We start from the raw sequence: 24,067 nt of genomic DNA, 5'->3' as shown, positions 1-24,067 counted from the left end.
CTACTATAGGGTAGGCACTGTTCAATGCATTTTACATCCTAGTTGGGATGGGGCACCATTACAAACCATATGAATTTTACAGACAAGGAAACTGAGGCACAGAAAGGTTAAGTAACTTGCCCAAAGTCACAATGCTGATAAGTGGGGCTCCAGAGCTCCTGATGATTACAGTTACCCGCTGATGTAAAAGAACTATAACTCTTCTATCAGATGTGGAGGATCATCAGGAGAATAAGAGATAATATGGTATGCAAAAGATGTGATGGAAAGGCATCAAAAGTATTGCTTTCACATTGAAATTTGACGTAGAACTGGTCTGGTCCTGTCTTTAACCTTCTAGTCACTTAATCCTGTCCTGTTCCTAATCTCACTTACCTCCACTGCCTGCCTAGACTGGTGCCTAGCAAAGAGGAGTAGGGAAAGGCCTGTGCTGGGATGGAGAAACATGAGGATTCACGGTTGGTCATGCATAGCAAAGATGTGAGAAGTTGTATTTTTCATTACACATTATCATACACCTGTTAAGACTAATATATTACCAATGAAAGACTAAGTAGAGCTGCATTGGGCTTTTAAAGTAAATTTAGTATTTCTAAAACCTGTTACCACATAATGAGAACTATTAACATTTTTAAGCTCTTCAATTGTCCTGGTAGCTTAAAACTGTTACTTCATTTCCAAAATGGTAACAAATGTTCTTGATAGTAGCTATACACTGGTAACAAAGGCATATAATCCTATACAATTCTTAGCAATATTAAAACAGCAGATAAAGTACACAAAGTGTTATACAATGCAGACATCAAGTTAAAATGAATACAACAGTGATAGCATTGGGAAGACATTTTTGAATCACGATGTATAACAATATATTTCATATTGAATTATACTAACCTTGTATTATTAAAAATAAAAAATATGCTACAATTCATTCAGAATAAATTCCATAGAGGGATGTTTATGTCAAATCACTTTAGCTCACTCCCAAGTTTACCATGCAACCAGAAATGGATGAAATTAGTTTGTTATACAAAAAAACCCTATACAGAATATAAAAATCACATTTAATATAAATGTCACATCATATAGTTATATTACTCTTGATGTAACAGTTTTATTGGAGTAATTTGAGTTTTCAGAACATGCAATGTAATCAAGACATTTCAAGCAGAATATGTTAACTTCATATTCAAAATGTAACAAATATGCAATAGCATAATCCTGGGAAATACACTGTATTCATCTAATGTCAGAGATATCTGTCTCAGAGACCTTATGAAAAAACATGAGCTTTTGTGTCTTATTGCTTCAACTACAATATATTATAAATGCAATTCAGGATATTTTATCTACATTAAAAAATAATCTTTATAAAGGAAATTATACTAATGGTAAATAGAAAATTGCTGGGAGTACAATGGTCTAAGAATAGGTGTCTATTTCAATGATCTGACTATTATGAATTTATTAACATAATTTCCCAACATCAATAAATAAAAATCCTTATTTATTTTTTCAATTATGTATGAGTTAAGAGTCAACAACAGGATACCTCTACCACACTGCAGAACAGCTCTAAGAACTGAATGATATTCATTTATTGGTTAGGTCTAATTTAATAAACTAAAGACAACAGATAAGCTACCTAGCAAGCTTGAGGCAAGAGCTTGGGTAACTGTGGTAAAATGGAGCACCACACATGGTGTTAATAAAACACGATTTGTGGCTGCCTTTTAAGTACCATGGCTAGTTATTTGTGGGTTTGGGGTTACATTTACAGTAGTGGTGCTGGATTTATATGAGGTCACTGAAACTTTCTCCAACTTTTCTAAATATGCCACACATTTTAAGAAAGCAACTTTGGGGAATATGGCAGATGGTGTGTAAATTATTTCCACTTAGGCTAACAGACGCAGTGGAGTGCTGTGGAAACACATGAAATTTAGTTCTTATACACTGGGGTTCTCCCATTTTACCAATCACTAGTGTGAAGTCTGTTTTTTTATCTATAAAATGGAAATAAGAAAACCTAACTTACTGGTTTTCCACAGAAATTAAAAATATTTTGATTTAAAACAGTATTGTAAGGATTCCCAGAACCTAAAATAGCAGGCTACGTTCATATAAAAATAGATACATGGCCAAAAGGTGAATGGAATACAATGATTTCTTAAAAATCAATATAATAACAGTGATAAAACATTTAATTTTATTCATGCTGTTATGGAATGTCCTTCACCACTTTCAATTCCTCCAGCCTTAGCATGTCCTCATCCTTTAAGGCCAAGCTCAAAAACCATCTCCTTCAGGAACACTCCCACGACAACCCCTAAGAAAATAATTTTTTTGTAATTACCAAAGAGCTTTAAATTATGCTGACTGAATCCACAACTTTCCACCTTATATTATAGGTATTTATATACATATTGTAACTCTTGATTATATAGCAATATAGAGTATACCTGCTACTGCTGTTCCTATCAATAGAGGGCTTATTTTATACCAAAAATCACACAAAGAACCTTGACTACAACCCATAATGTAGGTACCATTTCCATTTTACATATGAGGAAACAGAACAGAGGTTGTAGAGTCAGAATTTGAGCCTGAGTACTTAGCAATAACATTTCTGTGATAAGCATTCTGTATGGTAGGCAAAAAGCACATTTTCACAAGGTTGCTTAAGGTAGTTGTGATTTGGCAGACGTGAATGAGGTCTTCTGAATTCAACTTCAGTGTTCTCCGAAATGCATTATCTTCTATCTCTGGCAATCATACTAACGCCAACTGTGTGCCAGAGGACCTCTGAGAGGCAGCTCATTGGCTCAAGGTGCCAACCAGATGCATCTAGTACAAATAATAAAAATAACTTGGAAGTGTCATCTACTATGTTGCTGCTGCCCAGCACTGCCATGTACACAGCCGGCTTAGTCACTTAATCTTGCCAGGAATTCTTCATTTGGAAAACAGAGACAAGCACTTGACCCCTACCCAATCTCACAGGATTTGAAATTAAAAAATGGGGGAAAAGATTTTTAGTTAACCATAAGAGAACTGTTTGGCATAAGTACATTTTGTTATTTTTTTTCTTTCCCCTTTCAACATTTAAAACTAACACAAATATTTGAATTCATTACATAGAAAGTATGCTAAGAAAAGGGGGCTTCATTTTGGCCTGTGATTTCACAGATCATAGAATTCTAAGGAATATGCAATTAAGACAGGCAAAATAGCTCTCTACACCAGCTGGTGGACCTTCTCCAGAAACTTCCCTAACAACTTAATATGTCCCAAGGTATGAATAATTTGGTCACATGCTGGGTTTGTATGGCAGTCCTCAGAGCAATAGAAAGGTTATTGCAGAGGTCCTCAAGGTGTTTATATAGCTCTCCTACTGTACAACAGCATTTGTTTCTTCTTTTTACATTCTGGAGAGTTTAAATGTTTCGTAAAGGTGTCTGCATTTGTAAAAGCGTTATAGTCCTGTTACTACTCATTTATTTTCTCATGATTACAAATTGGAGAAGATCTAAAAGTTATCAAAAAAGCAGCTTTTAATAATGAGCTATTTTGGGTGTAATTCAACTACATGTGTGAATAACAAGTTTTGTTCTTATTATTTCTCACCTCTCTCAGTCACCTCTGCCTTGTCAAAGAGAAGAATGCTTATGGAGTTAAAATATCATTCTGTTCATTTAGCTACAAAAATAACTGAACCAATAACTCAACCAAGTGAAAGGGAGAAAAAAACTTCAAAAACTATCTCTTGGGAACCAAAGGGTAGCCCTTATACAATTTTCCATGGATAGGTTAGCTTATTTAAAAAAAGCATTTGGCAGGTTTTGAAAACATAACAGGTCAATAAGCTGTGACCAGAGAAGATCTGTGTTTACTTTAAATCTGTATGGGCACATAATTAAGGCAGGAAATTAAATACAAATGCATATCTAGTTCAAACGCATACGCAAAACATGAGATGGAATCAGAATTATCAAATAAGAATGTACATATGATATAGGCAACTCATGATGACCTTACTTCCTAATTTACTGACGTTTACAGGCATGCCGTGTTTTATTGCCCTTTGTTTTACGGTGCTTCCTACTTTTTTTTTTTTTTTTTTAACAAATTGAAGATTTGTGACACTCAGGTGTCAAGAAAGTCTATCAGCACCATTTTCCAACAGCACATGCTCACTTTATGTCTCTCTGTCTCATTTTGTTAATTACTGCACTAATTCAAACTTTTTCATTAGTATGATATCTCTTAACAGTGAGCTCTGATCAGTGATCTTTGATGTTAGAATCTTACTTGTTTTGGGGCACCATGAATTACACCCACAGAATATGGCAAACTCTCTATAAATGTTGTGTGACTGCTCTCCTGACTGGCCTTCTCTACTCTCTCTCCTTCACCTTGGGCCTCCCTACTCCCCGCAATGCAACAATATTGAAATTAGGTCGACAATAGCCCTCTAAGTGTTCAAGTGAAAGGGATAATCACATCTCTCTCATTTTAAATCAAAAGCTAGAAATGATGAAGCCAATGAGGAAGGCATGTTGACAGCCCAGACAAGCAGAAAACTAGACCTCTTATGCAAAACAGCCAAGTTGTGAATGTAAGGAAGTTCTTGCATGAAATTAGAAGTGCTACTTCAGTGAACACAAGAATGATAAAGTGAAAAAGCTTCGTTGCTGATATGGAAAAAGTTTTAGTGGTTTGAATAGATCGAACCAGCCACATCATTCCCTTAAGCCAAAGCCTAATCCAGTGCAAGGCCCTAATTAACTTCAATTCTGGGAAGGCTGAGAGAGGTAAGAAAACTGCAGAATAAAAGGTGGAAGCTAGCAGAGGTTGGCTCAAGAGACACAAAGAAAAAAAGCAGTCTCCCTAACATAAAAATGGAACGTGGGAGTTTGAGACCAGCCTGGGCAACATAAGGAGACTCTATCTCTACAAAAAAATAGAAGAATTAGCTGGACATGGTGTGTGCCTACAGTACCAGCTACTTGAGAGGTTGAGGACATTGAGCCTGGGAAGTTGAGACTGCAGTGGGCCGTGATCATACCACTGCACTTCAGCCTTGGTGACAGAGCAAGACCCTATCTCGGGAGAAAAAAAAAAAAAAAAGTACATGATGAAGCAGCAGGAACGAATGGAGAAGCTGAAGCTGCAGCAAGTTATCCAGAATATCTAGCTAAGATCGCTGATGAAGGTGGCTACATGAACAACCAGATTTTCAATATAGACAAAATGTAGCTTAGGGTCCCTGGGGTTTTGGGTATGCATTGTGAAAAAGCACTAACTTGTAACTCTTACACCTTGAGGTTTCGTTATTTCAAAAACTTCCAGGAAGAAGCTCAGCCCCAGAAAAACTAGTAGGATCCAGAGATGAGTCTGTTGCAGATGAACTTTGACAAACTCCCTTCAATACATATGAAAATCCCTGCCCAGAGAGGAGCTTAGCTCCCATTTTCTATACATGCAGCATATGTAGAAGCATGATCAGTGACTGCTCACGTGCTGCCTTTACTCCATCTCTACATACAATGACTCAGTTAATCAGCCCAATAAAAGCTGTTTTCACTGTTGTTCATGAAGATTTTGCTTTGGGAACTATCCTCAGCATCCTTCTTACTTATTACAAGTAATAAAATCTCCTTGTTGAATTTTTCTTGGTTATGGTAAATGGACTGTCACCCATCAAGCAATCAAATTCACCCATTGTGTGGGTAACAAACAGCCTTCTTTTGGAAGAAGAGGCCATCTAGGACTTTTCTAGCTAGAGGGGAGAAGTCAGTGCCTGGCTTTAAAGCTTCAAAAGACAGGCTGACCCTCTTATTAGGGGCTAATGCTAATGGTGACTTTTAAATTGAAGCCAATGCTCACTTACTAATCTGAAAATCCTAGGTCCTTAAGGAATGATGCTAAATCAACTTTACGTATGCTATACAAAACTGCGATGACAGCACATCTGTTTACAGCACAGTTTACTGAATATTTTTAGAGCCCACTGCAGAGACCTACTGTTCAAAAACAAGATTCGCTTCAAAACACTACTGCTCATTGACTATACACCTGGTAACCCAAGAACTCTGGTGGAGATGTATAAGGAGTTGAATGTTGCTTTCATACCTGCTAACTCAACAACCATTCTCATACCTGCTAACTCAACAACCATTCTGCAGCCAATACACCAGGGAGTAATTCCAACTTTCAAGTGTTATAATTGAAGAAATACATTTTGTAAGGCAATAGTTTCCATTGGCAGTGATTCCTCTGATGGGTCTGGGCAATGTCAACTGAAAATCTTGTGAAAAGGATTCACCATTCTAGATGTCATTTGTGATCATGAGATGAGGTCGAAATATCAAGTCAATAGGAGCTTGGAAGATGATTCCAACTCTCATGGATGATTTGAGGGGTTCGATTTCAATGGAGGAAGTAACTGCAGATAAGGTAGAAATAACAAGAGAACTAGAATTGTAAGTGGAGCCTAAAGATGTGATGAATTGCTGCAATCTTATGATCAAACTTGAACAAACAAAGAGTTGCTTCTTAGGAATAAGCAAAGAAAGTGATTGCTTCAGATGGAGTCTACTCCTGGTAAAGATGCTATGAACACTGTTGAAATGTTAACAAAGGATTGAGAATATTACATAGTATCAGTTGATAAAGCAGTGGCAGAGTTTGAGAGGAGTGACTCCAATTTTGAAAGAAGTTTTACTGTGGGTAAAATACTGCCAAAGGACTGTGCATGCTAGAGAAATCTTTTGTGAAAGGATGAGTCAACTAATGCAACAAATTTTATTGTTGTTTTATGTAAGAAATTACTACCACCACTCCAGCCTTCAGCAACCACCACCTTGATTAGTGAGCTACCATCCACATCGAGGAAAGACCCTTCACCAGCAAAAAGATTATGACTCGTTGAAGGCTCCGATGATCGCTAGCATCTTTTAGTAATAAAGTTTTCCTATTTTTCTTTTTAAGAGACAGGATCTCACTCTGTTGCCTACTCTGGAGTGCAGTGGTGTGATCCCAAGATCACTGCAGCCTTGAACTCCTATGCTCAAGTGATCCTCCACTTAAGCCAAAAACTTAAAAAATTAGCCCAGCTAATTTTTTGTACAGATAGGGGTCTCACATTGATCAGACTGGTCTTGAATTCCTAGCCTTAAGTGATCCTCCTGCATTTGCCTCCCAAAGTGCTAGGATTACAGGCATGAGCCACTGTGCTTAGCCCAATAATGTACTTTTCATTAAGGTAATATGCACTGTCCTTTTTAGACATAAAGTCACTGCACATTTAATTGGCTAGAATACTGTATAAACATAATTTCTGGATGCACTAGGGAACAAAAAAATTTGTGTGACTCACTGTGTTGCAACATTTGCTTTACTGCTGTGGTCTTGAGCCAAACCTGCAGTATATCTGAGGTATGCCTCTAGTTCACTTGTTTGGTAGATGCAGAAGGCATTTCCTATTGACAGGTAGTCAAGCTGCTTAACTGTAGAGTGTTGATAGTTCTGCTCCATCTACTTACATTGCATTCAGGGAAGCCTTTGGAAAGCTAAACTTTTCAGGTCTCTTAGAAAGAGAAGAGAGCAAAACCTGCATTAAAGCTATTATTGTCAATGGAAAGACCTACATTAGGCAGGAAGAGAGGATAATGCAGTGAATTCTGCTTAGGGATCAAGTCCCCACGCTTGGCTTCAATGACTTTTCTGAATCTCTAATATACCCATTAAGAAACAAAATACTGCAAAATGTAAGAGACAAAAAGTATTTCTAACATTTTCTATGCAAAGTTCAAATTTTGAGTTGAGATTCAGCTAAATTAGGAAGTACACTGTAGAACACTTTAAAAGTAGGTAGTTTTTTCATTTTAGTGTTTGAATTTGTATGGTATCAAAAATAGTTTGGCATCTTGCTAAGCTTGCACTTAGTTCAAATAAAACTTTAAAAGACCTGTCATTCTAGGTGCATATTCATGTATTACTTCTCATATAGGCATACCCAGACATCACCCATAGATGGAAGAAAGCTGTTGGGCTATCCATTAGCAGGATGAAACACAGACTGTGTTATCTGTGATATTTATTGTACTGTAAGTGAAACCTGTCTTAGCTTTTCTGGCAATGTATTCCCTAATTTTTGTCTTAAACTTCTTTATGAGACTAAAGATACAAGGCAGATGATGAGACTTAAATCAGCATTCAGCAGGTAGATGGAAAGCACTCATCAGATATGAGACCTCCCTTAAAGGTCTTAACCCAATGCTCAGCTTTTAAAATATGGACTTCATTCATGGGTAGCACCTTTTAAAATAAACCGTTCTTTTCAAAGCATTTTGTTCTTTTAAAATAATAAGCTGCTTCAAGTAGATTTTCTACTATAAGTTAATAACTAATAAACATGGTATAAAGTTATTAAGTACTGTTAAAAATTTTAAAATCAGTTTTTACAGTATTAAAATCATTTAAAGAGCAACTAATGAGCATCTAAAAATTCACTAGCTTTTGAAAAATTCAAACAGAACAAAACTGACAAAAGTAAAACATGTCTCCTCTTATTCCTCAAGTTCTAGGAGCCTATGATTCTAACAAATTAAATACCCACAGTTAGCAATATAATCTTACACAATATGCAACTATCTCAGAATGCCACCTCCCTTCTGTGAAATTAAAGAGTACAGAAAACCATACCTTTAAGTTATTTTATAGCAGACATTCTAGGTGTTTACTAGAAGACGTGTATCTTCTTTAGAAGGTAACCAGCACCACTATACTAAGCTCAGAAAAAGTCTCCTCCCCTATCAAGATATTCATAACATCATCACAATGAAGATATGCTTCCTTGGCCAATATACAAATACATCTTGAAAGAAAAGCTGTAATATACTGCCCCACAAGAAACTTCTGGTGGTTGCAGAGGATTAGGAAAATCTATAATGACAAATGTATTCACAGTTTGTTTCATAAAGTTGTTAATATGCAGTATCTTGATTTATATTTTATTAAGATCATCAATGATTCCCTTTCCAGACTCAGAAATATATAAAAAGGGATTTTAAATATCCTCAAACCACAACTGCATACACCTCAGTTCTAGTCTCCAAATATGTATACAACATTTAAATGAGAAGTGAAATATGTGCAAAGAGAAAGTAGGCTAAAACTGTAGCCGTTTTTCATTTGTTAATACTTTGGGTATATATTCTGTTTAATTTCCATTAAACCACATTCATGCCAACTCTCTTTTTAAAAAACAGGTTAAAGATATAAGTATTTTTTTCTTTCCTCACCAGGAAAAGCAGAAACAAACGGAGAGCCTCAGAACATACTGTTTCCAATGGAATAGAATTAATTAAAAAATAGTTGCTCATTTTAACAAAAAATTCAATATTTTAAAATGTAGAAAATATCACAACCAGGTTGATAAGACACATTTAAGATGGTATGTATTAAATCATTAGGCTACTCTACCAGAAGTAGCACTTGCCAGTTATAGGAAGGCACATTCAAACTTAGATGCCCAAGCCTTATGAATACTTAATACTTACCCAGTACCAAATACTCAAAAATATTTTACCTCTCACTTATTTTGAAGAGTAGTCATTTTTCTAAGGACACTATTAAAAATGGGACATATGAGAGAGGGGGCGTCAAGATGACCAAGAGAAGCCAGCACCAGAATGCAGCTCCCAGCAAATGAGACACAGAGGGCTACAGGACTTCACGATTCCAAAGCAGGTGACAGGTTCGCTTCTGTGGGACTGACAGGGCACTGAAAATAGGTCCAGGGAAGGAGCCACAGGGCAAGAGCCGCCCATGGGGGCAAATCAAGAGGGGGCAGTGCGGGGCGGGGAGCGCATCCCCACCTGAAAAGAGCAGCTGGTTTAGAGGGTTGGGGAACTTAACCCCTCGGTGTTCCGATTCGGATCCCGTGCTTACCTCATCCCTCCTTCAACCCACCGCCCACAAGAGTCCTGCCAGACAGTGGGGCGCCGTGGGTAGTCAATGCAAATCTGAGCGGTTGCTACCGCCCAGCGCAACAAGTTGTCACATGGACCTCGGCGGGAGTTTGGACTAACCCCAGTGAGACGGACTGTCCCACAGGAGGGAGGCAGAGTTGAAAGCAGGAAACAGACCATAATGCCTGGCAGGCCCCACCTCCACAGAACTCAAACTGAAGCACTGCTAGAGAGCTTGGCAGCAAATACACCAGCTTGACCCCAACCAGGAAGACTGAGCTGTGGGAGAGATGCCATTGGGAAGGCTGGCCCAATCTCACCTGCAAACACACTCCAGGGAAGGACCACCCATCCAACAACCTGACTGAACCAAAGAGAGCCCAGCAACGCCCTCTACAGGCCAAAAAAAGATACAGCTCCAACCTCAACAGAAAAAACGTCCACTCAGAGACTCCTCCTGAAATCACCAACTTCAAAGATTAATGGGAGATAAATCCACGAAGATGGGGAAAAAACCAGAGCAAAAAGGATGAAGCCATCAAAAAACAGAACACCTCTTCTCCTCCCAGGGATCACAACTCTTCACCATCAAGGGAACAAAAAAAAAAAAAAAAAACAACAATGAATCTGACGAATTGACAGAAGCAGGCTTCAGAAGGTGGGTAATAACAAACTTCTCTGAGTTAAAAGATCATGTTCTAACCCAATGCAAAGAAACTAAGAACCTTGAAAAAAGGTTAGACGAAATGCTAACTAGAATAACCAGCTTAGAGAAGAACATAAACGACTTGATGGAGCTGAAAAACAGCATGAGAACTTCGCGAGGCATACACAAGTTTCAACAGCCAAATTGATCAAGCATATGAAAGGATATCAGAGATAGAAGATCGAATCAATGAAATAAAATGAGTAGGCAAGATTAGAGAAAAATGAGTGAAAAGAAATGAACAAAGCCTCCAAGAACTATGGGATTAAGTGAAAAAACTAATCTATGCTTGATCAGCGTACCTGAATGTGACGGGGAGAATGAATCCAAGTTGGAAAACAGTCTTCAAGATATTATCCAAGAGAACTTTCTCAATATAACAAGGCAGGCCAACATTCAAATCCAGGAAATACAGAGAACACCACAATGATATTCCTTAAGAAGAGCAACCCCAAGGCACATAGTTGTCAGATTCACCAGGGTTGAAATGAAAGAAAAAATCCCAAGGGCAGCCAGAAAGAAAGGTTGGGTCACCCACAAAAGAAAGACCAACAGACTCACAGCGGATCTCTTGGCAGAAACCCTGCAAGCTAGAAGGGAGTGGGGGCCAATATGCAACATCCTTAAAGAAAAGAACTTTCAATTCATAATTTCATATCTGGCCAAACTAAGCTTCATAAGTAAAGGAGAAATAAAATCCTTTACGGACAAGCAACTGCTGAGAGATTTCATTGCTAAAAGACCTGCCTTATAGGAGCTACTGAAGGAAGTACTAAACAGGGAAAGGAACAACCAGTACCAGCCACTACAAAAATGTACCAAATGGTAAAGAATAACGACGCAATGAAGGAGTCACACCAATTAACAGGCAAAACAACCGGCCAGTAACAAAATGGCAGAATCAAATTCAAACATAACAATATTAACGTTGAAGTAAATGGCCTAAATGCCCCAATCAAAAGACACAGACTGGCAACCTGGATTAAAAAGTCAAGACCCATCGGTATGCTGTATTCAGGAGACCCATCTCACATGCAAAGACTCATATAGACTCAAAATAAAGGAATGGAAGAAGATTTACCAAGGAAATGGAGAGCAAAAAAAAGCAGGGGTAGCAATCCTAGTCTCTGATAAAACAGACTTTAAACCAACAAAGATCAAAAGGACAAAGAAGGGCATTGCATAATGGTAAAAGGATCAATGCAACAAGAAGAGCTAACCATCCTAAATATTATTCACCCAATGCAGGAGCACCCAGATATATAAAGCAAGTCCTTAAAGACCTACAAAGAAACTTGGACTCCTGCACAATAATATTGGGAGGCTTTAACACTCCACTGACAATACTGGACATATCAATGAGACAAAAAGTCAACAAGGACATCCAGGACTTGAACGCAGACTTGGACCAAGTGGACCTAATAGATGGTTACAGGACACTCCACCCCAAATCCACAGAATACATTCTTTTCAGCACCACATTGCACTTACTCCAAAATTGACCCCATAATTGGAAGTAAATCACTCCTCAGCAAATGCAAAAGAATGGAAATCATAACAGTCTCTCAGACCACAGTGCAATCAAATTAGAACTCAGGATTCAGAAAAGCACTCAAAACTGCACAATCACATGGAAACTAAACAACTTGCTCCTGAATGACAAATGGATAAACAATGAAAGGAAGGCAGAAATAAAAATGTTCTTTGAAACCAGCGAGAATGAAGACACAATGTAGCAGATGCAATGGGACACATTTAAAGCAGTATCTAGAGGGAAATTTATAGCAATAAATGCACACATGAGAAAAAAGGAAAGATCTAAAATTGACACCCTATCATCAAAATTGAAAGAGCTAGAGGAGCAAGATCAAAAAAACCTCAAAAGCAAGCAGAAGTCAAGAAATAACTAAGATCAAAGGGGAACTGAAGGAGATAGAGACATAAAATCCCTTCAAAAAATCAATAAATCCAGGAGCTGGTTTTTTGAAAAGATCAACAAAATAGACCACTAGCTAGACTAATAAAAAAGAGAGAAAAATCAACTAGCTGCATTAAAAAACAATAAAAGGGAGATCACCACTGATTCCTCAGAAATACAAACTACCATCAGAGATTACTACAAAGAACTTTATGCACATAGACCAGTAAATCTGGAAGAAATGGATAAATTCCTGGACACTTGCACACTCCCAAGACTAAGCCAAGAAGCAGCTGAAACCCTGAATAGACCAATAACAAGGTCTGAAGTCAAGGCAGCAATTCATAGCCTACTGACCAAAAAAAGTCCAAGTTCAGATGGGTTCACAGCTGAATTCTACCAGACATACAAAGAGTAGCTGGTACCATTCCTGTTGAAACTATTCCAAACAATACAAAAAGAGGGAATCCTCCGTAACTCTTTCTATGAAACCAACATCATCCTGATACCAAAAACTGGCAGAGACACTACTAAAAAAGAAAACTACAGGCCAATATCCATGATGAACATTGATGCAAAAATCTTCCATAAAATACTGGCAAACAAAATCCAACACCACACCAAAAAGCTTATCCACCACGATCAAGTACGCTTCATACTGGGGATGCCAGGCTGGTTCAACATACACACATCTATAAATGTAATTTGCCACATAAACAGAGCCAAAGACAAAAACCACATGATTATCTCAATAGAGGCAGAGAAGGCCTTTGACAAAATTCAACAGCCCTTGATGCTAAAAACTCGCAATAAACTAGGTATCAATGGAACGTATCTCAAAACAATAAAAGCTATTTATGACAAACCCACGCCAATATCATATTGAATGGGCAAAAATTAGAAGCACTCCCTTTAAAAACTGGCACTAGAAAAGGATGCCCTCTCTCATCACTCCTATTCAATATAGTATTGGAAGTTCTAGCCAGAGCAATTAGGCAAGAAAAAGAAATAAAGGCATTCAATTAGGAAAAGAAGAAGTCAAATTGTCCCTATTTGCAGATGACATGATCGTATATTTAGAAGACCCCATCGTCTCAGCCCAAAACCTCCTTAAGCTGATAAGCAACTTAGCAAAGTCTCAGGATACAATATCAATGAGCAGAAGTCATAAACTTTCCTATACATCAACAACAGAGGAACAGCCAAATCATGAGTGGAACTCCCATTTACAATTGCTACAAAGAGAAAAAAATACCTAGGAATACAACTAACAAAGGAGGTAAAAGATCTCTTCAAGGAGAACTACAAACCACTGATCAAGGAAATAGAGAGGACACAAACAGATGGAAAAACATTCCATGTTCATGGTTAGGAAGAATCAATATTGTGAAAATGGCCATACTGCCCAAAGTAATTTATTGATTCAATGCTATCCCCATCAGGCTACCACTGACCTTCTTCACAGAACTGGAAAAAACCACTTTAAACTTCATACGGAACCAAAAGAGAACCCACATAGTCAAGACAATCCTAAGCAAAAAGAACAAAGCTGGAGGCATCATGCTACCTGACTTCAAACTATACTACAAGGCTACAATAATCAAAACAGAGATATAGACCAATGGAGCAGAATAGAGCCTCGGACGCAATGCCACACATCTACAACCATCTGATCTTTGACAAACCAATCAAAAGCAATGGGGAAAGGATTCCCTGTTTAATAAATGGTGTTGGGAAAACTGGATACCCAAATGCAGGAAGCTGAAACTGGACCCCTTCCTTACACCTTATACAAAAATTAACTCCAGATGGATTAAAGATTTAAACATAAGAACTAACACCATACAAACCCTAGAAGAAAATCTAGGCAAAACCATTTAGGACATAGGCACAGGCAAGGACTTGATGACTAAAACACCAAAAGCAATGGCAACAAAAGCCAAAATGACCAAATGGGACCTAATTAAACTTAAGAGCTTCTGCACAGCAACAGAAACAATCATCAGAGTAAACCAGCAACCAACAGAATGGGAAAAAAATTTTTGCAATCTACCTATCTGACAAAGGGCTAATATCCACAATCTACAAAGAACTAAAGCAGATTTACAAGAAAAAACCAAACAAACCCATTCCAAAGTGGGTGAAGGATATGAACAGACACTTTTTAAAAGAAGACAAATATGCAGCTAACAAACATATGAAAAAAATGCTCATCACTGGTCATTAGAGAAATGCAAATCTAAGCCACAGTGAGATACCATCTCAAGCCAGTTAGAATGGCGATCATTAAAAAATCCGGAGACAACAGATGCTGGAGAGGATGTGGAGGAAATGGAACACTTTTACACTGTTGGTGGGAGTGTAAATTAGTTCAACCATTGTGGAAGACAGTGTGGTGATTCCTCAAGGATCTAGAAACAGAAATTCCATTTGAACCAGCAATCTCATTACTGGGTATATACCCAAAGGATTATAAATCATTCTATCATAAAGACACATGCATACGTATGTTTAATGCGGCACTGTTTATGATAGCAAAGACCTGGAACCAAACCAAATGCCCATCGATGATACACTGGACCAAAAAAAATGTGGCACATATACACCACGGAATACTATGCAGCCATAAAAAACGATGAGTTCGTGTCCTTTGTAGAGACATGGATGAATCTAGAAACCATCATTCTCAGCAAACTGACACAAGAACAGAAAACCAAACACCGCATGCTTTCACTCATAGGTGGGTGATGAACAATGAGAACACTTGGGCACAGGGAAGGGAACAACACTCACAGGGCTAGGTGGTGGGGTAGAGAGAAGGGGAGTGGGGGAAACAGCAAGGAGGGTGGGGAGGAGGGGGAGGGATAACAGTGGGAGAAATCCTGATGTAGGCAACAGCGGAGGGCAGTGGGGATGAAGACAGCAAAACATCATGGAATGTATGCACCTATGCAACAATCCTGCAGGATGCAGGACGCGAACATGTACCCCAGAGCCCAAATACATTTAAAAAAAAAAAAAAGGAAAAAAAATGGGACATATGATCTAAGAAGTATGAGTGCACTTATAGGAAAAACAGGATGAAATACCAAAAAGTTGGCCTATTCCAGAGAATCCAGAATATGTAGTTGCTATTTGAGCAAAGGGGTGTGCCAATGTGCTATGGAAAACAGAACTCAAGAGATGGCATGAAAAGAACTTGTCCATCCTAACGCTATCTGTTAGATCATAGGTATTTTGTAATAAATTATGGTCCTCCAAGTCTTTTTCTTCCCTATTGTCCTCACCAGACCTCTTCACATATCCTTTTCTTTACAGAATGACAGCATTAAAATGTCTTTCTCCCATTAGAGATAAAGTTGTTCTCAACCTTGGCCCAAAAAAGAATTATGCAGTAGCAACTCAACCATTTGGGTAACAGATATCACCTAGCCTAATAAAGATTATAGCAAGGATCAAGTTACAGTGTCATTCTAAATCAGCAATCTGAATCTAAATTTTAATTGGTCAGTGGGCACTAGAATTTAAAATTCCCAAATTTTGTAAACACAAATTTTACCCTAAACTTTTTACAGTCTCACCAAAATTTTAATACAGATTCAAAATATACATTCTTACCAAGAAAACACCATCTTCCAAATTCAAATAATTTGGAAGAGTCAATGGAGGATTGCCAGCTGGCTCAAAAGTCTCATTAACAGAAAAAAAAAAAAAGATTCTGTATAAGAATTGCACCTGTTTATGATTCACATTTTCTTAACGAACTTCCTACTGTGTCTCTTGCTGACAAGTAAATGTATGATCTTAAATGCATGCAGCAGCTAGATATATAATGCTGTTGAAAGTGTGAATTCACCAGTGGATATAGAACATTCATTAAATGAGGATATGAACTAACATATTCCATCTGCAACAATTTTTGAACTATGCAACTAACTCTATCCTTTTTCTTTTCCATTTTCAGCCAAAGAAATACTCTCCAAAGCCAGAAAAACATTTCAAAGAAATGTTGAAAACTGACTACTAACCTTTTCCATATTTAGATTTTAATAGTTAAACCTCTATAATGTAATTTCCAGTAAGAATAACATTAACTGGTCGATGGCACAACAACCTTGTAATAATTCAATAAAAATAATAAAACTTTATAAGATAAGCAACAACATCCATTCCTCCTAACTTTTAGGTACTGCTCTCTTTATTTTTTTTTCAAAATTGGTCACTATCTTAGGGAAGCATAAATTTTTTTTTAAACTCCACCAACACAGAGATTTCTTATTGAGAGACTATAAACATATTCCTCACTCATAAAAATAACCTTTGTATAAGAATCAAGTTTGAATCACTGAAATGGAAATAAATCATATCTCTATATTTTTCAAGTTGTAAAGCACTTTATTACCAGTGTGTCAGCTTATTTCGGATTTCTTATAGCAAAAAGTATGTTTTACTACACTGATAGCAGCGAGACTGAATCTTAGGTTACGTAATCAAAACTCCTTAAGAGGTAACATGGCATAGTTGTTAGAAGCACTCCCTGGAGACCTAAGCTTCCTGGCTATCAATTGCAGAGCTGCCACACTGATCAGCTCAGTAACCCTGCTCAAATTACTCTTTATTCCAGGCCTCAGCCTCCTCATCTGTGAAATTATAATAGTGTTTCCCAGGGATGTTTCGAGGATGCCATACAATAAGACTTAGGTAAGTACTACCTATTACTGATCTAAGAATTCTTATTTTAGATGCATACACAGCTTTAATGAATCTAAATGGATAGCAGGACAAATTTGACATGAGCAATTTTTCAAGAAAAATTATTTATTTACTTTTAAGAGAAGAGACTCAGTAAGTTGCTCAGGCTGAACTCAAATGCCTGGGCTCAAGTGATCCTCTCACCTCAGCCTTCAAAGTAGCTGAGAGTACAAGTGTGTATCACCGTGTCCAGTTAATTTTTAAAAATAAACAACTAAAAAGCTTTAGAATAGTTGCAGACTTACAGAAAAATTGCAAAGATAGTATAAAAATTGCCCATATCCTCCAAGAAGTTTCCCTTATTAACATTTTATGAGGTGAGCAACTTTTAGTGATAGCTCAATAGTGGAAGGTCATTTATTCTCAGCCAGTAAAACTATAAACTTAGTTAATCTGTAATTTCAGTAACCCACCTACTGGAATAAATTTTGAAACTTTTAAGTAACATAGTATAATTAGTAAGTGGTAAATTTAATGTTTCAGTAATAGCACTGCACATACTATACAAACGTAAGATGTTTTACAGTCTCATTAAAAAGAAATAAAATGAAAAAGTTATTTTAGTGTGTATAATTACTTCTATGTACATATTAAAGTTGCAAATTAAAATGTAAAGTAGAAAATAAAGCTGGGATATTTAAACAGATACTTCATAATTTTAAAATTAAATAAATTTTCTTAATATCATAAAGTAAAACTACATAAGGGCAATGTGGGCAAATACATTTTGAAATCAGAATTCTTAATTTATTTCCTCACTATTAAAGAATAATATTTCTAATAACATAATACAAGAAAGGCAAATTTTTCTGAGCTGGTAATTAAAGAGGTAAAGAGGTATATCTACAGAAATGTTACAAGAGGTACACAACATTAAACGTAGACATGAACTGCCCCATTTAGTAGCCACTAGCCACATGTAGCAAATTTAATAAAAATTAAATTCTTCAGTTGTACTAGAGCCACAAGTCAAGGACTCAGTAGCCACACGGGGTTAGTGGTTACAACACTGGAAAGCACAGACAGAGAGCATTTCCATCAGTGCAGAAAGTTTTATTGAAAAGTACTGCTCTAGATATGAACACACTGTTTAACCACACTTAACTGAGTTTTACCCAATAGTCCTAACCTCTTATCCAAACAAATTCTTTTTATTAAACTTGCAAAAAAGAAGCAAGGGGATAAAAGCAGGGTTTTATCTCCTTTTCTGAAATGTTTAAGAGGATGAAAAGGAAGAGAGCCTGGCCAATTCCCACATCAAGACAAATGGCCACCAAGAAATGAAAAAATTGCTGAGGTCCTCAAAGCCATTGCTGTACTCACGTGGCAGGGTAGCAGTGGGCCCAGTGGCCAGGAGGATGCCTCTTCAGGGGTACACTTCCTCACTAGGGGGAGGGGTCCCCATGTGGGGCCTCCGTACTGGTGGGACCTTCCCCATTATGGGACTGGGGTTTCTGCCAGTGAAAAATGGGAAATTCCATTGTTAGCCAGCTTTAAAACTTTCCCCCTTTGAGATATTAAAAACACTGCTTACTGGATTAGTTAATTCAAAATAGAATTATATGAGATACGTTTTTAGAACTGATGACTCATGACGTGTGACTGATTCTGTTGGCCCCTGAGTCTCCTAGAAAAAATAACCTGCAGTATTACCAGAACTGTCATAAGAATCTTCAATCTTATTAAATCTGAAAAAGATTAGGTTGAACCAGATAATGGTTTTTCCAATCAGGATAAAACATAAGGATAATTGTCTTTTAATTATCAGCAATGGACAGTGGTGAAAAGAGCAAATGTAATCAGAAATAACAAAAACCTCATCAAGCTCCACAGCTTCTCATTCTTACCCCATCCAAATTTTTAAGACTGGAGTTGAAAATAAGAAGCAAATATTTAAATTCCATCCAGTTACTTCCTGTGAACATTCTGAGATTTGGTACTAAAATAATGATGATGTAATGGTCAATGGAAACAAAGATCTGTTGTTTTATTCTCCAAACAAATTTTTAGAAATCCATGTAAGCAGTCTGTTGACATTTAAAAATGTGGCTAACAATAAAAATCTCCCCTACACTTACAAAATGTTTCTACTTCTACAAAATGAGTATTCATTGTTTGGGCTGCAGCACACACAGTTCAATGGAAAGTGACAGGTGTCTTTCTACTGACGTTCTGGAATTCCGTAATAGTTACCCTAAATGGTAACAGTTTAAACTCTTTCTGCTAGTACACCTACAGTGGCATATAGCATACCTTTGGGCAGTTAGGTAAGAGGCCAATTCAATAGAATTCTGGATGATGGATATCACATTTCTAAAAGCCAATGAAAAATCAGAAAATATAAGTTTGTGGTGAACTCCATGAGAGGAGACAGAAGAAGAAGTAAACAGATGGAACTGTGCACTAAAATTCGTGACATTATTTTTCCCACCAGGTACCACAGATCCTGGATATGCCTGACTTAACTCTCCCAACCTCTGGAGTTGAAGCTTTCCCCCTCTAATCTCTTGAAACTAAGCTCCCAAACAGCAATTCAGAGGTCAGATTACTACAAACTGCACTTTTCTGTCTATAATACAAGGAGGGTGGGTATAGAGAAAGGAATCATAACCAGGAAAAGGTATTTTACACAAAATTAGGTAACACATTTTATGTCCAAAACTTGAGTGATTCTCTGGGGTACCTCTTGGTGCTATCATAGCCAGTGCTAACAATAAACAGGAAATTTCAACAACAATGGACCAACAACAGCAAGGCAACTAAGGGCTCACACATTTGAGGGATATAAGTCATATTTTATTTCAGCAGGCAAGCAATACAAATTGGCAAAAAAACAAAAAAAAAAAAAACAAAAAAACCCCCCAAAACAGTGAAGGAAACCTAAAATGAGTAATAGAAGATGTGTATCAATTACAGCCTCACAGACAGCTGCAGCAGAAGTGACTGTAATTTGTTTCTCTAACTCTCCTAAAGTCTTTTGGACACTGTGGCAGGGTTCCACCTTGAAGGGGATTCAGTTACTGATTGCACTTTACCTCTGATCTCAGGGAACAAGTGAGGGCATTTTATTCTCACAAAAAATGGAGGCCTCATATTGTAGCAGGGAAGCCACGTATAATGTACAGCCTAAATGGATCTCAGTGGTAAAAGGGCTATATTATACTGGGGATCTTTTATGCACCATTCCGATCTTCTCAACCTTACTTGTATCTTATTCCAGCTGTCTCACCAGCACCAGTTTCACATAGGTACATCTGACAAGTTCCCTGTCTTACGCCTGGGGGGCAGTTCTTGCCTTGTACTGAATAGCATCTGTGTTGCCGCTGCTTTGGATCCCCACTTGCATACCCTCCTCCCCCTCCCCCCCACCATGAGGAATTAATATACTGAAGGGTGAATCTTTGGCCAATGGGAGACAGAAACTACTGACAAAATTCTTCCTCCTTTCTTCTCTCACAATGTACAATCTTAAGGCACAGTTTATTATAGTTTTCAGGAAAGAACCTAGAGGACCGAGTGATGGCAGGTAACACAATAGCTTATCCACGTATTGGCTTTCCACCCGTACCAAACCATATTTTCCATGTTTCTTACTCTACTTTTTAGAGATTATGTTCCCTAATAAATAGCATATGCCACTCTGCTTCAGGCTCTTCTTAGTGGGGAAGCTAAGCTAAGACAGATCTGATGGTCTGTGGTGCCTTTATGATATTTGAGGTCATTCCTCTGGAGTTCAGAAGCCACAGGCAGAGATGAGATCACTCAGAGGGAAAGATAGAGTAGGAAGAAAAAAGAGAAGAAGACCTAACACTTGGTCCCTTAATGGCCACGAGAAGGATAATGGCCAGAAAAGAAGACTGCCGTATGGCCACAGAGGTGAGTAAAAAACTGTAAAGTACTGTTGCTATTGTGAGGGAGTTTGGTAGGGGACATAGGTAATACACATCTAATAAGTTGTTGATTTTAAATTACCAAATTTGGTTCAATTATTAATATAGATACTTGATATAGTGTATTTATCTAAGAAATTTAAACAATATGCACTGAAAATGAAGTAGTGATGGAGGAAGTTTTTTCAAACCACATTCCTCAGAGGGGAAACCCCAGGCAGAGCTATAGGAGAGCAGAGGAATCAGTAACCAGGCCCCCTTATCAATGCAGCTCTACAAGGCAAACTGGTAGTGGATATAGAGTGAGGACAGGATGATCTGGCTGGCTAAGTTATTAACTGAAAAAATTCTACCTTTTGAAAATTTCTTTTGGATTTAAAAAAAAGCTCTGACATCACAAAATAAAAGCTCATAAAACATGCTTTTGTAAGATCTTATAGAAAACAACACAGGAAGCTCAGTGCCTTATGTAAGGCATTTTAATTTAGTAAACTTAAAACTGTACTTTATAGTAAGACTTTCTTCTTTACACACATGGGGGCATAAGTGTTCATAAAAATGCTTTATATGTTTTTATGAACACTTAGGTTCAGAAGACAGATTTTAATACTTGGGATTTATCACAAGGCTAAGGTAAGAAATAATGTCATCCTCTCTTACAAGAAGTCAGACAGGTCCTTTTTTGGGGGATGTGTGGGAGATTAATGCTATATATTCATCAGTTGCAGGATTCATTTTTTAAAATTTAGAAATGTTTTGGCATTCTCCTTAAGTTCATTAAAACTTCTCTTTAGTGCTTTCAGTTTGGTGTAAATAAAAGGATCAGTTCTGCCTGATTTTCATCTTTATCTCTTGTCTGTTTCAGTCAACATTCCTTATCCTATTGTTACTAATGTTTAATGAGGTCTTCATTAAAATATACTTATCTTCTTTTACTACTAGACAGATTTCATTTTTGTAGCATGTATTACACAGGCCATGTAAGTCCAAAGTTATAATTAGCAATAGAAAAGTCAGAGAATTAAAATCTAAATTTATAACTAACAATATGAACACTGGGGTACTTCAATTTAAATCACAAAGCAATGCTTTGTAATAATGTTCTTAAAGTACTTAAATAAATATGAAACATCCTTGAATATAAGTTGGTACACCAAAAGCAAATGTGTTTCAAAGGACCCAAATAAAGATTTTCATTTTCTGACACTGCTTTTGGTAATTTAAAAAACAGGACCTAATTAAAATATTTAGCTCATGATATCACCTAAAATGTTGTACAGTTAACAACTTCCTTTCAAAAATAATAGCATAAAGCAATATTGAATACACTATGACTTAAAGATAAGACAGAATCAATGCTGCCTATCAGCGATGTTGGGGGCCTGCCTCAACCACATGACCATTAGGAATAAGTCAGTGGGCTCCTCTGATAAAGTCTGTGCTTCTTTGCAATAACATAACCATTTGTCTCCCTACACAGAGATGGTGGCATCTCCTCTACATATCAAGTTTACTTCCCCAACTCTTTGATACATGCCCACTTGACAGGTACAAAGGCTGCCTGCCAACGGCAGGATAGATACTAGTTTTCATTTGATGCTTCAGAATACCCAACTGATACAACACCAGGTCAAACTATTTCAGTGGTTTGCAAGTCGGTCTAAAAACCCCAGCACTTTTACACTGGAGCTCAGTATCCAAACAGTCAATTCTCTCTTTAGAATTCTAACTAAAATCTCAGTGGCAAGGGATTTTTAAAATAGCCTCTAGGTGTTTCAAGTTTCCTGTACTTGTTTCAGCAGATTACTGACCCTGCCTAAAAATAAGCAAGTCTCTTAGGATTTAAATATATAGCTTCATTGCTGGGAGTCAGCAACAGCCAGTTACAGGAAGAGCAGGAAAAAAAGTAGGGGAGACAAATTGGCAGGAAATGACTTCAGGACACCCCCCCAACTTTTTTTTTAAAATCCAAGTCAAAGAATAACTCAGCTCTTTATACTTATATCTGAAAACTATTTCCCTGGAAATGAAATTTCTAAGTAATATACAGATCAATTTAACTAGACTGAAACATTTAGACTGATCTTACCTAATGGCTCTGTATTTCAAAGCCTGCCAGATTTGTTTGGCTGGTATAATCTGACCACTTCCTTTTTATCAAGAAATACAATTTTCTCTTTTGATGCTGAAAGATTTCTGTTCACACAGTATTGAACGTGGGTCTGTTTATAGATCTTGAGGTAGAAATGTTAACATGGAGATAAGGTAGGTCAGTATTTTACATCTTATTAGGTATCTATATAAAAAGATAAGATGGCGTGGTTCAGTGGCTCATGCCTGTAATCCCAGCACTTTGGGAGTCCGAGATGTGAGGATCGCTTGAGGTGAGGAGTTTGAGACCAGCCTGGGCAACATAGTGAGACCCTGTTTATATATATATATAAAGTATAAAAGAATATATATATATATATATATATATATATATGAATGCCTGCAATGAATAAGTACAGCTTCTCTGGCTTCACTGATAGTATACACTTGAGGTCAGGTAGGTTTCATGGCCATGAAAGCTCAAACCGTATAGGTTAAAACACAAAATGGGCTACTAATGGATAGCACTATGGTACTTTAGTTATATATCTGGATTGAGGAATGGGGTGGGAAATACAATTCATTTTGGCTGAAAGTGTTTAAATTACTTAAATACATTAAAATAAAAACAAACGCCGGGCGCGGTGGCTCAAGCCTGTAATCCCAGCACTTTGGGAGGCCGAGGTGGGTGGATCACGAGGTCAAGAGATCAAGACCATCCTGGTCAACATGG

General features: G+C 37.3%; 1 protein-coding gene and 1 long non-coding RNA gene across 4 annotated transcripts in view; one reads left to right on the top strand and one right to left on the bottom strand.

Moving 5' to 3' along the window:
• The window catches only part of UBE2E2 (ubiquitin conjugating enzyme E2 E2), a 365,295-nt gene that overhangs the window by 130,982 nt on the left and 210,246 nt on the right, over nt 1-24,067 (bottom strand). The window lies entirely within an intron of this gene.
• LOC116542645 lies at nt 1,062-20,539 on the top strand. The gene is made up of 3 exons (XR_004265301.1): nt 1,062-1,075; nt 9,663-9,667; nt 20,454-20,539. It is a non-coding gene; the product is annotated as an uncharacterized LOC116542645 (long non-coding RNA).

The sequence above is a fragment of the Sapajus apella genome, unplaced genomic scaffold (assembly GCF_009761245.1).
Source record: "Sapajus apella isolate SASKATOON/1434 unplaced genomic scaffold, GSC_monkey_1.0 scaffold4, whole genome shotgun sequence".
Classification (NCBI taxonomy): domain Eukaryota; kingdom Metazoa; phylum Chordata; class Mammalia; order Primates; family Cebidae; genus Sapajus; species Sapajus apella.
Note: the sequence above shows the minus strand (reverse complement) of the source record. Positions and strands in the feature narration are given on the sequence as shown.